This window comes from Mirounga angustirostris, unplaced genomic scaffold, assembly GCF_029215605.1.
Source record: "Mirounga angustirostris isolate CCGP_5_RB_7025 unplaced genomic scaffold, mMirAng1.0.hap1 SCAF_2, whole genome shotgun sequence".
NCBI lineage: Eukaryota > Metazoa > Chordata > Mammalia > Carnivora > Phocidae > Mirounga > Mirounga angustirostris.
Genome location: NW_026991710.1, coordinates 3,541,361 through 3,553,874, shown reverse-complemented (window position 1 = coordinate 3,553,874; position 12,514 = coordinate 3,541,361). Strand labels below are relative to the sequence as shown.

General features: G+C 51.1%; 1 protein-coding gene across 4 annotated transcripts in view; it reads right to left on the bottom strand.

The window, feature by feature from the left end:
• Positions 1-12,140, bottom strand: part of AFAP1 (actin filament associated protein 1) — a 139,738-nt gene extending 127,598 nt beyond the window's left edge. For 3 of the 4 annotated variants that reach the window (XM_064584235.1, XM_045881543.3, XM_064584236.1), the window contains exon 1: positions 11,924-12,140. The gene's annotated coding sequence lies outside the window, so the exon portion shown is untranslated. The remainder of the gene's footprint in view (positions 1-11,923) is intronic. The other variant, XM_045881542.3, reaches the window with a different exon arrangement.
• Between the last annotated feature and the right edge of the window lie 374 nt (positions 12,141-12,514).

Genomic DNA, 12,514 nt, shown 5'->3' with positions numbered 1-12,514 from the left:
GTTTAAGGGCTTTGGGGTTAAACCCCAGAGTTCATCAGCATCTCACTTCTCCACTTATAACCATACGATGTTGAGCAAGTCCCTTAACACCACTAAGCCTCTGTCTCCATCTTTAATAAAAATAGTATTTACCGTTCAGCTCGTATTGAAGGGGACGTTGTAGGTAAAGTGGTTCACACATACTCCCAGCTGTGGGCACCCCCATCCCGGCCCTCTCTCCCCCAGGAAGAATAGCAAGACACCTCAGGATGAGGCTGATGGCCCCTCACTCGGGCCCCTTTCAGTCAACTACACGCGATGGCACCCAGGCTCTCGGAGGGCCACGAAAAAATGTTTGTTTCCACTTTTCAACTTAGGTATGGGTCGTTCCAACTCGCACTCAATGATCCTTCGTTAGGAAGTGATTTCTCCACGCTGCCCCTCACTTCCACTTTTAGCAGACTCGGATGTGCCCTATTCACTCACTCCTAAATCTGCTTCAGAATCAGAAACGAAACTTTAATCGCCCACACCGTTCCGAGTGCCTTCTCTGCGGAGCTAGAGCCCGGACGCCGTGCCAGGCAGCCCAAGCTCCCTCCCACAGCCCAGCCGCACCGTCCCACCGGCAGCTCCGGGAGGCCGTGCCTGACCCAGGCGGCCTCAGGTCCACCAGGCCTGTAGCTGCAAACCAAGGATGCAAATTTCACCGCCCGACAGCGACCGCGACAGATCCCACCCATGTCTCCGCGCCGCCGCTCCCTACTCAAGCCAGAGGCTCCCACATCCGCCCCTTCGCTGCCGCCGCAGGTACCCCCAGGCTGGGTGCTGTTCTTCACTCAGGTGCACCTGAGTCAGAGCTGTAACGGCTACGAGTAGCCCCGGGCGTGCTGTTCCACTCAGGAAGCCTCGTGCACGCTCCACGTTCATTACCTCGCACGCCCGCTCCCCTGACCAAGCAGGCAGTGTCTCCACGTTGTCCAAGTGGCTCACAGAAGTTACCGATGAGCCCAAGGCTGCACACTGCTAATCACTGAGTGGCAGAGCCAGATGCCGGCCCGGGTCTGGGGGGCCTGTGTCTCCGCCCTCAGCCTGGTTGCTCTCCCCAAGCGCCGTGGGCAGCCGACAGACTGCCAGGATCCGCAGGCTTCAGAAATGCCCTCCATGGTGGTACAAGGGGCAGTTCGTCGTCAGGGAGGCAGGGTGTGGATCAGTAGAACCCTTCTGTTCTGTGGGGTTATCTCACCCAGAGGATGGACGGGCTGAGGGTTACATGCGATGGCCCTCACGCACAGTACGGAAGCTTCCTTTGCACTCCCCCAAATACAGGTGGCACGCGGGGTCCAGGCATGATAACACCCTCTGGGCCTTGCCTGACAGGTGTCCAACCGGGTGGGAGGCCCAGGCTCTTCTCTCACAGCCCAGGTTGGCCCAATCTGTCCCACATCGAAGATGTAACACATTCATGGCAGATAGACAGCTCCTTTGCTGTGGTCACTTCCTGCCCTGCACTAAAAATACCGTGAATTCGGGAAAGGCCATCCAAGGGGACCGCCTGGAATCTTCGAAGGGCCGAGAAAGCGCCAGCTGCTCAGTTTCACCCTGGGAACCCCTTTCCTCCTCCACAGTCCACCTCCAAACCACGTCCTCTGTGGCGCCATGCCCCCACGCCCACTAACGTCCCAGAGCATCTGGTTCCCCCCTCTGCCTGCATTTGTCACAAGCCCAAGCAGCCAATGAACACACAATATGTCTGCCCCCCTCCCCGCACAGCTGTCCGCGCCGCCTGGACCGGGACTCCCGCCCCCAGACGAGGCGCTCTAACTGCCCAGTGGCTGATGGACGGAGTGAGCGCGGGGGGGCACGGCGCACGGACACCAAAGACCCGCCCGCACCACAAGGAGCGCCCTGCAAGAGCCACCGGGCCGCCCAGCGGAAGTTGCTGGCGCTGTGAAAAGCTCCATTAAGACAGTTCCTGGCACACCAGTCAACTCAGCGCCGAGACACCAAGAAGTCCGAGCAGATAAAGAGGCCAGTGTAGCATGGAGTCAGGAGCCCAGGCTTTGGCCTTAGCAGTTGAATTCCGCTTACCATGTGATCTTGAGCAAGTTATTCAATGTCCCCTCCTCTCTGGTTTTTAAACTGAGATACAGCTGACATCCAACAACGGACTGCTTTGAGGTGTACAACATCAGGATTTGATACATGTGTATGTTGTGAGGTGATCGCCACGGTAAGTCTGGTTCACACGGATCACTTGTAAAGCATTACCGATTTTTCTTCTCATGATGAGAACTTCAAATACACTACACAGACGGCTAACTCTAGTCCCCAGGAGTCTCGTCTCATTCCGTCACCTGCAAAATGAGGACATGACCTACCACAGAATGGCTGCAAAGGTGAAGAGAGGTGTGGACGTGAAGTGCTTGGCACAGTGCCTCGGGCACAGTAAGCACTCAACCCACAGATGCAGTAGTGATGGGGGAGGTGATACAGGACGCCGAGCTTCTCAGAAGGTCCTACAGACAGAATGCTGGGGTTCCCTCAAAATCCCTACGTTGAAACTGAACCCCCAAAGGGATGGTCTTAGAAGGTGGGGCCCTCAGGCCATCGGGTCATGAGGATGCAGCCCCCCCTGAATGGGATTAGTGACCTTATAAAGGGGACCCCAGAGAGCCCCATTATCCTTCTACCACATGAGCACAATGCAAGAAGGCGTCATCTGTGAGCCAGGAGGGCCCACAGCAGACACTGAATGGGCCAACACCTTGATCTTGGACTTCTGGCCTACAGAACTCCAGATACAAAATTCTGGTGTTTACAAGCCACCTGGTCTTTGGTATTCTGCTACAGCAGCCTGAACAGACTGACACAGAGGGTCGCTCTTCAAGAGCAGGAAAATTGAAATAACCCAATCTGGAGAAAAAATTCAAGTAACTTACCTATAACCTCCCAACATACGGATCTGAATTGATTGGGAAGAGGGGATTTTCACAATATCACGCCACATGTCCTCAAGATTCATCCTGATTGTCACTTTCACTTTTGTTTCCGTATCAGAGAGTTAACGTAACTGAGAATTGCATGCTGTACATGTTCCGAAAAACCATTTACTTTTCAAGAGCCATTCTCGATGTAGGGTTCCATGCGTTCTCCTTTCCTCTTCGGACATCTGTCACACATGTCTTCATCAAACACCCCCCCCAGGAGGCCTGTGTCCTGCTCCCAAGAAGCCATTTCTATTTACTACTTCTGGTAGAAAGTTCCAGACTAGCTGACAGCCCCAAACCTAGCTCCACCCACCGAGGCTAAAAATACCCCTAGTATGTGGCACCATTACCTAGTGTCCAGAACAAGAATCCATCATTACTACTACGACTTTCCCCTTTTCCTACTATTTTTTATGGTTAAAAAATGACCCCAAAAAGGAGATTTCTCAGTGCTGCCTGCCCCCAGCAGTGCTGCATACCACGTGTATGGGTACAATCAACTAGGAGCGCGCCAGGTCAAGTAAAAGGAAACAAGGATTTCCAAACTCTGAACTCACTGATGGCAGCCACACACAGAGTACCGAATGGGCACTCTTAGATTTACAAAGTGGAGGGCAAAATTTAGCTGCGACATGCATGGATGGGAAAGAAATGTGTTTGAAGAAGGTGTCTGGAAACACAAACGCTGTGCCTCATGCCGCCAAGGACGGAGAGATAACCTTTTTTTTTCCATACTGAAAAATAGATAATGGGCTGAAAGGTAATTTTTCTCACAGACTGCAGTCGTGCCATGAAGCTATTATCAAATATTTCAGACTTTGTTAGATAATCAAACTGAGAAACCATATTAAAATAAACCTTTCCTCCAGGAAGCAGAGCGCAATAAAACCACATCTATGCACATCCTCAAAACCAGAAAGGATGGAACTGTAAAAAATATGTATTTTCAGGGACCATAAACGAGTTCCTAATATTAAAAAAATACGTATATAACAATAAAAATTCATAGGAGGGTTTAGAGAAAAGGCTGGAGAAATCTTCCAAAAAGGAAATAAGAGACAAAGGAGTGGGTAAAGAGAAGAGCGCAGAAGACCCGTAGGGGGATGTGTGCTCAGAATAAAGGACAGGAGTCCACGGATGGGGCAGGGCCCACCAAGTGCCCAACACAAGGAACAAAAACAAGACCCACATCATGACATGACCATCACAAAATTTCCAAACACCAGGAACAACAAAGGCCTAAAAGATTACACAAAGGAAAATGTGGGTCACCTACAAAGAAAAGGCTTTGGACACATCAACTGTCACACTGGAACTTGGAATTCTGAGCAGTGTCTTCAAAATTCTGCAGGAAAATTATTTCTAGCCCAGAATTCTATACTCAGACAAATGGTCAATTACATGCGAGAATATCAACATTATACAAGATCTCAAAAAATATATGTATTTCTTCGGCAGCTACTGGTGTATATGCTCCACCAGAGTAAAAGAGAAAACTAAAAAGGAGGAATCTTAACCCAGGAGAGAGTGAAAGAAACTCTCAGGGTGATAGGGAAGATCTAGGAGGACAGTCGCAGTAGGCCTAACAAGGAGGCACTGGAGAGGAAAGGCAGCAGGATGAGAAGTTCAGAAGAATTATTACCTGGTGGGTGTGGATGTACTGAGAGGAGACTGACACTTCTGGGGTGAGGGGTGAATAAAGGACAGATACAAAGAAAACAAAGCAAAACAAACTCTAGGAAAAAAGAAAGGAAATGTAATCAAAACAGACCAAACATCTCAGCCGTGAATAATATCTCCACAGTTGTCGTAAGTGCTGCTGAATTCTTCAGCAAAACCTTTAACATAATCACACAGAGAGAACAGGGCAGAAAGAGGTGGCAGTGGGAGGAGGCAGTAGGATAAGTGATCTAAATCGGCTTCTTAACAGCAGGATGTTTCACACACACAAGATCTGGAGGAAAGAGCTGAAACGTTAAAATGATGGCCACTGAGGAGCAGGAATCAGGGTGGAGAAGGGCAGGGTAGGTGATTGCTGTGTTTTTGTTCTAAGTCTCACAGAACTTTTGACTCTTAAAACTGTGTGCCTGTAGAACTTTGTTCAAAATGAGCATTAAATTTTTAAACAAAATCTGATACTTGACTAGCAGGAAGATCACATTGAGTGGTGTGTTCAACCTTCTGGAACCCAGCCCCGTTGAAAATGAATGGCAAGCTGGAACTCCTCTCCCCACTAAACACACACACGGGTGTGGACACACAAAATGTTTGCCCAGGATCACAGGCAGTTCATAAATTCCCGAAGTCCAGCTTTAAAGCCTTAGAATTCTAGATTCTGCTTTCTTACAGGAAGCTTATTTCAAATCGGAGCTTGTCATTTGTTGTAAAGGAAAAAAAAAAATCCTTATGAAAAACGATTAAAAACACCTACATGATCAAATGAGGTCATACTTGGTCTTAAATCCTTGGTGACCATCACCAGTTGTTTCCTGGACCACGAAATACACCTCATTCCTAATCATCAATGAAAGTGAAAACTTGGTTTTATTGGGCTTTGCCTCAGCCTTGAAACAGACTCTCTAAAACTCAGGAATGTGAATCCCCTTTGGGTTGACTCAGCTGTTTCCATTCTAGAAATGGACATGGAATCCTGCACTCTCTACCCCATGAGGACAGAGTCCTTCATGTAAACCTTGAAAAGGCAAGGCCTAAATGCCCACCACCACCCGCCCCCCGCCCCAGCTGGTTTTTCTAATTGAGGAATTACTCTAATGACTTCTTAGCAAAACTTCTCTAATCAGAGCGGACCACTTAAATAGCCCAAAGCACAAAAGTTACTCTGCTTTTGATTGAGGGTCTCTCATGCTGTAACCCCACCCACAGCTCTACAGCGAATCAGAAGAACTGTCTTGTCACTTAATAGGGATCTTAACGGTCCTGCCGATTGGCTTAAAATTCTGGTGCCTTCATTAACTTACATATCAATTCAGGTAACAGTAACAACTTCATCGGTCACTGCTAAATGGATCTGCTAATAGTGGAAGGCAGAATAATGGTCCCGAAAGATGTCCAAGCTCCAATCTCTGGAACCTGTGACTATGTCACATTACATGGCAAAGGGACTTAGCCTTATATGGGGAGGTTATCCTGGGTTATCTAGGTGGGCCACATCTAATCACATGGGCCCTTAAAAGCCAAGAACTTTCTCCAGGTAGAAGAAGAGATGTGGCAGAAGCAGAAGTTGGGAGAGCTGGAGTAGGCTTCAGTGGTCCCTGCTGGTTCTGGGCTCATGGGTGTGTGTGCAAGGACGAGAAAGAGGTCTCTAGGAGCTGTGGGCGGCCCTCCGGCTGACAGCCAGAGAGGAAACAAGGGCCTCACTCCAACAACTGCAGGAACTATATTCGGCTGATAATCTGCACGAGCTTGGCAGCAATTCTCCCCCAGATTCTCCAGGAAGGAACGCGGCCCTGCCCACACCTTGTTTTTTGCCCGGTGAGGCCAGTCAGACTTTTCACCAGGAGAACTGTGAGATGACAGATCTGTGTTGTTTTAAAGCTGCTGAGTGTGGGGTAATTTGTTACAGCAGCCACAGGAAGCCCATACGGTGGCAGATGTGAAAACACCCAGCAGGGTGCTGTCACCTTGTTGACATTCGAAAAGAGTAAACCGACTGAAGTCAACAGACAGCCATGGCCAGCCAAACATTTAGAGATTTGTTCTGACAAATGCAGATTTGGGGAATTACCAAGTGCCCAGAACATTCTACAAATTTTAGGTTTCGGGTAATTCACTGCCCTTCAACTTAGAAACCTGGGATACCTGTCTTGTCCGATAAACTCTAAGTAGTATGTAGGGGAATAAATGCTGGATTGTGTGCACCATCCCGGCCCCCAAACTTTCCTACGGACCTCTGGCAGCGCTTACTGCATGGTACTGAGATCATACCCAGGTTTGCTTCTCCCCCTGGACCATGGAGCCCCCCGCCCTTCATGCAGGAGTCACGGAGTCCCACCTCATATGTCCACATCTACCATAGGATTTGGGCACGTCGCAGGTAACCTGTATAAAGGTTTGTTGAGCTGCGTGACAGTATAATTTAATATCTGTGTATAAAAGGTAGATTCTTTGAGGACTAGTGCTGTGTTTTATTAGCCATTGTATCCCTCCCACTGGGAGGTGGGGGGAGCTCAGAGGCACTGAGCAGTGGGTAGAGAGAAAGAAAAGGCAGGAGGGAGAGAAAGAGACACTGGGAAGTACTGCAGTCTCCGGAGCAGGCTGGCCTGTGGAGGGGAAGGCCCGAGAAACCCTGGAGCTGATGCCCGCTGCCCACTCGTGCTGGGTAGCTCCGATGTGAACTGGCGAGTGCTTGCTGACCTTGACCTCAGACTGCCTATTGCCTTTTCCTACAGCAAAACAGGTCACTCAGGAACTGAAATGTCAAGAAAGTGTGCTTCGTGAAAGGTGCATCCATGGGATCGCACAAGCCTGAAGAGACAGTTAAAGGCTACATTATACGCACACCATCATCTTGCTTACAAAGGATTAGTGGTGACTCAACGTGATGTTTCCCCACAATGCTGAAGTATCAAACAGCACTGGCCAATTAAAGGTAAAAATCCTAAATGAAGTTGCCTGACACCGCTCATACTAAGGGCCATCTGTACGTTAAACATTTAGAGATTTGAAGAACAACCTGGATTCACTAAAGTGTTAATGAAGTAATTTTTTTGAAAATCCTTGGCAACATCATATTTTACAACTTACAAATTGCATTACTTCCCTGATTTCATTGCGTCCCCAGAACAACCTCTTGAGCTACACGGAAGAGGCATAATGAACAGCTAACTCCATTTTACAGCTGAGGGAGCTGAAGTCCAAAGATGCACTTGGACTTCACGAAAGCCTTACTAGGACCGAGTCTCTAGTTCATGTCTCCTGTCCAAGAGAACCAAAGGAAGTAGTCTTCACTGTGTCACTTGTCTTTACATCCTGCCAACATCCAAAAAGATCTTGAGTGAGGTAGCCTGCAATAACAGGCACATACATGGTGAGGACTTTAAAAAGAGAGAAGAAAATCCATTTGGTGGGTGATATGGGGTTTGGGGTGGAGGTTAGGCTTGAACACCAAAGACTGACTTTGAGGCATATAATACGTAAAAGAAAAAGGTGATTTATAGAACATCGTAATCTCAAAAAAAAAAAGGAAGCACCATCAGTCCTTGAAAGCAGGGTGAATGAGGCTTTGTGTTTGGGCCCCTGAGTGGGAGTGAGGGGTCCTCTCTTCCTTCAGTAAAGAACAAGAGAGGACAACTTTGAAATGCAGAGTCCAAACTCTACCATCTCTAACCCCAGGCATTCCAGTCCATGGGAGACTCCTTTTCATTGGATCCATATAAAGATCCAGCCGTCTATGAATGAAATGGTCATCTTGACACAGAATAAGCATTAACTAGTTAAGTTTCAGTGAGAATATCAATACATCCTAAGAAAACCACAAAGAAGATCCAGATGAGTTTCCGAAGGCCCTTCCTAAAATAAAATCACTAACAAACCACATGTAGTATGTAACAAAGCACTTTCTTTTTAATTAGGAAAGGATGCAAAACAAAAAAAGGACAAAACTCCTACTGAGTTAAGTGAGAATCCTAATTCACAGGCATTGCTACCAGACGGCTTATCCTATTTTTAATCCCGGTTTATCCTATTTTTAATCCCCAAAGAAGACTAGCAGAGAAAACTATGTATCCTTTCTATAGACAGACATGTGGCTTTCAGGAAATCAAGCACACCAAATTCCCATTTTACTAAACAGATAAATTGGAGAGGAGATTAATAGTTTAAAGGATTAATTACTATATTCCTTAGACTTGGAGTTTCCTTACAGGCCATTCAACATTGGAGATAATTTTTTGTAAGCAACAATTTTAAACTGTGCTTTAAGCCATTATATAAAGTCACATGCACCTACTCAAGGCACTCTCCAAATTCCACTTATTTCAGACTCCCCAAATTAAAATCTCTGTGAGAGACTGGGACATACAGAAGCCTACAGTTGGCCGCCTTCATATGACACTCAAAAGATCAACGAAATGCTCCAGACAAGAGTTCTGCACCCAATGACTTCACTAAGGAAAACATCAAACCAATCTGATAAGATGCAGATGTTGCAAGGACAACATAACTATAAAGAATATGCAAGACAATATCAAAATGTTGCTTCAGTTTCCTTCATAGACTCCTGTCCTTAAATCTGAGACAAAGGATACACCCATGCACCTAAACTTTTTGAAGAAAAAGAAAAGAACTGCCACTTTCGAATCTGTATTTTTAAAGATCTCCACTTGTGCTAAGAGAGCTTTCCTCTGCTCTATTTGGTTAAAAGAATTAAAGGTTTAGGACTAAGAAGATTCTTGCCCCGTGTTAAGACTCTCAAAGGTGAAGAAAGTCAAGCCCAGAAGGGGTAGCTTTGCCGGAACAAGCAGTAACTTAATTCTGGAGGCAGAAGTAGACCGAATGAATGCTAATCAAGTACCCTATACTCACTCGTGCGGCAAACACTAGGAAGTAACAGCAAATATTATTCTAAAAACCCTTGGGAGAGTTGAAAAATTGCAGAACTGTGAAGAAATAAATCACATGAAATATCTGGAACCATGGTACAGAAAAAAAAAAACCCCTCCCATTTAAATACGCCTCTTCTCAGCTCTGGATACAAACTGTGCGCATCTCTATCAGAGCATTTATCACACCATATTACAGCTCACCGCTCTGTCCTAGAAGACCTCAGCTCTAGAGGGCAGGACATAGGATTCAGGGAAGGCTTCCAGGAGGAGGAGTCACCTAAACTGACAGGGAAGAATGGGAAAGAGGAGCTGCAGGTGGGGGAGAGGGGTCTGCATGCTGAGTTTGGACTGTATAAGAGCAACAACTGCATTATTACCACATTTTCGTCCTGTCCTCCTGTTATTTATACACCATCTTGTTCACAAAGAATTTCAGTTTGGATATTAGAACTACTTCTGCTTATGCCTCAGTCTTCTGCCTTGGACCAGAACAAAACACTCCTAAAAGGAAAAGACTGTCTTGTTCAACTTTGCATCCCCCAGAGAAGAGAATTATCCTTGGGACATTGTAGGTGTTTCCACTTTATTTAAGTGGCTGAAAGATACAGAGCCCGCAAGGTAGCTCAAGTCTTGACATCAGGCTGAAATCTGAGTTTCTCCACCCGCAACCTCACCCTCCCTAGCCCTTTGTCAACTCGACCTCTAACTGTAACTGCTTTGGCCTCATTCCGCGGGTGTGGATTCTCCTCCTTCAAATGCATTTTCCAGCCCGCCAAGAGAGTTTCCTCCACTCTCCAGGCGCTGAGCGCTGCAAAGTTAAATCTGGCTTTAAAGATTTTTTTTCTTCCCAATCCTAACGGAAGAAATCAAGGAGCACCAAGCAGAGGGGCTCAGCTCCCTCCAATCAGAGCCAGCTCTCGCGCTGGAGCAGGAAACGGGGCGGCCTGACGAGGGGTCCGGCAAGGTGACAGCCCGCGTTCCCGCGGGACCCGGGCCACGGAGAGGGGTGGGTTCCCGGAGAAGGGCAGCCCTGAGATGCCGCTCCCCTTTCTGCTCATTTGGCAAAACAAAAAAAAACCATAAACAATAAAAGAGCGAGTCAGCTAACCAGGCCAACTGCGCCCCTGGTGCACAACCCCGCTACACCCCGCCAGGCTCCCCTACCCGCACAAGGACCTCCTCACCACACAGACCAAGGCGCACGCGCTGGGGTGGTGGTAGTGGGATCACACCCCTACAAGCCCCGAGACGGGGGAGGGACAGGGGCAGAGTCTCCCATCTCGCTGGTGCCAGGACACCAGGAGCCCGCGTTGGCAACGCATTCATTTAACCAGTCATGGGGGTGGGGAGCGAGAGAAAGAGCCTCTCACTCTCAGGGTGAGCAGGACCCCCACGATCAGAGTCCATGCAGTCATCCTCAATGAGACACAGTAACCCGGTCACACCATGGGGGGAGGGAAGACAGAAACAGTCTCTCCCACTGGCAGGCTGTCTGGGATTCCCCAGGCGCAAGGGCCCACGCAGAGCAACCTTCACAGACACACCGAACCAGCCACGCCGTAAGGGGAGCGGGGACCGAGACAGTGTCCCCACTCTGATCAGAACCCCCGCGCGCGCAGTGACGCGCGGGTCCACAGAGGGTCGCAGCAGGCGCGGAGCCCCCTCGATGCCCCCCAAGGCCGAGACAATGCCAGGGCGCCCAGATGCGCGACGGCCAGGTCAGTCCTGGTCCCCATCCTCCTAGCGCTCAGGGCGGCGGCCGCCACCTCTGGCAGCGACCCCGCGGTGGCCGCGCTTGGACCTGTGCCACACCCGGCCCTAGGACCCCCGCCGCCCCCGGATCCCTGCCGCCTGGGACCTCCACCGACCCAGGACCCTCGCCCAGCCCCGGGACCCCTGCCGCCTGGGACTCCGTCCAACCCCTGGACCTCCACCTGGCCCTGAAACCCCAGTCGGGCCCGCGGACCCCCACCCGGCCGAGAACCTCGCCCAACTCGAGACCCCCGCCGGCCCGGGACTCCAGCCACCTGGGACCTCCGCCAGGCCCAGCCCGGCCGACCGGCCCTGGGACCCCCGTCCAGCTCCTGGACCCCCACCGGCCCTGGTCCCTCCCCCGGCCCCGGAACCCTGACCGCCAGGACCCTGTTCAGCCCCAGGACCCCCACCCGGCCCCGAGACTCCCGTCCAGCCCCTCGACCCCGTCCGTCTCCGGGACCCCCGTCCAGCCGCTGGACCCACACAGGTGCTGGCCCCTCGCCAGCCCCGGGCCCCGTCCGGCCCCGAGACCCCCGTCCAGCCCCTGGACCCACACCGGCCCTAGCCCCTCGCCCGGCCCCGGAACCCTGCCCGTCCCGGTCTCGGTCCGGCCCGGCCCCGCCGCCGCCGCCGCCTCACCTCCGGCCACCGCCTCGGCGGCACTCGCTCGGGGCCGAACGAAACAGAGCCAAGCAGCCGGAGCAGCCGCGGCCGCTGCAACAATGGGGCCCCGGGGCGGGGCCGCCTCCGCCTCAGCCCGACTCCGGCTCGGGCTCGGGCTCGGGCTCGGGCTCCGGCTCCGCGCGGAGCAGCCGCGGGCGCCAGGCTGCGGCCGGCTGGAGCAGCGCGCAGGCGCACACGCCCCGCCCGCGCCCCTACGCTCCGCCCCCAGCGGCGCCCAGCGCTCGGGGCCCGCCCCCCGACCAATGGGGAGGGAGCAGCGCGCAGGGGGCGGGGCCGGGGAAACAAAGGAGGGGGCGGGGCCGCGCCGGGGCGGGGCGGCGGGGCGGCGGGGCTGCGGGACAGCTAGCGGCCGAATCCGAGGCCCAGCCCGGGAAGGCCGAGCGTATTGACCGCTCGGAATCTGCTCAGCAGGCTGTGCTCACCCCAGACCCCAAACTCAGGTTTGTAGGGTTGGCCTGCGTTACAGAAAGGGAAAATGAGGCCCAAGGAGAGAGATCACCTGCCGCCCCAAGTCACACAGTCCTCCTGTTCACTCATTCATCTTTT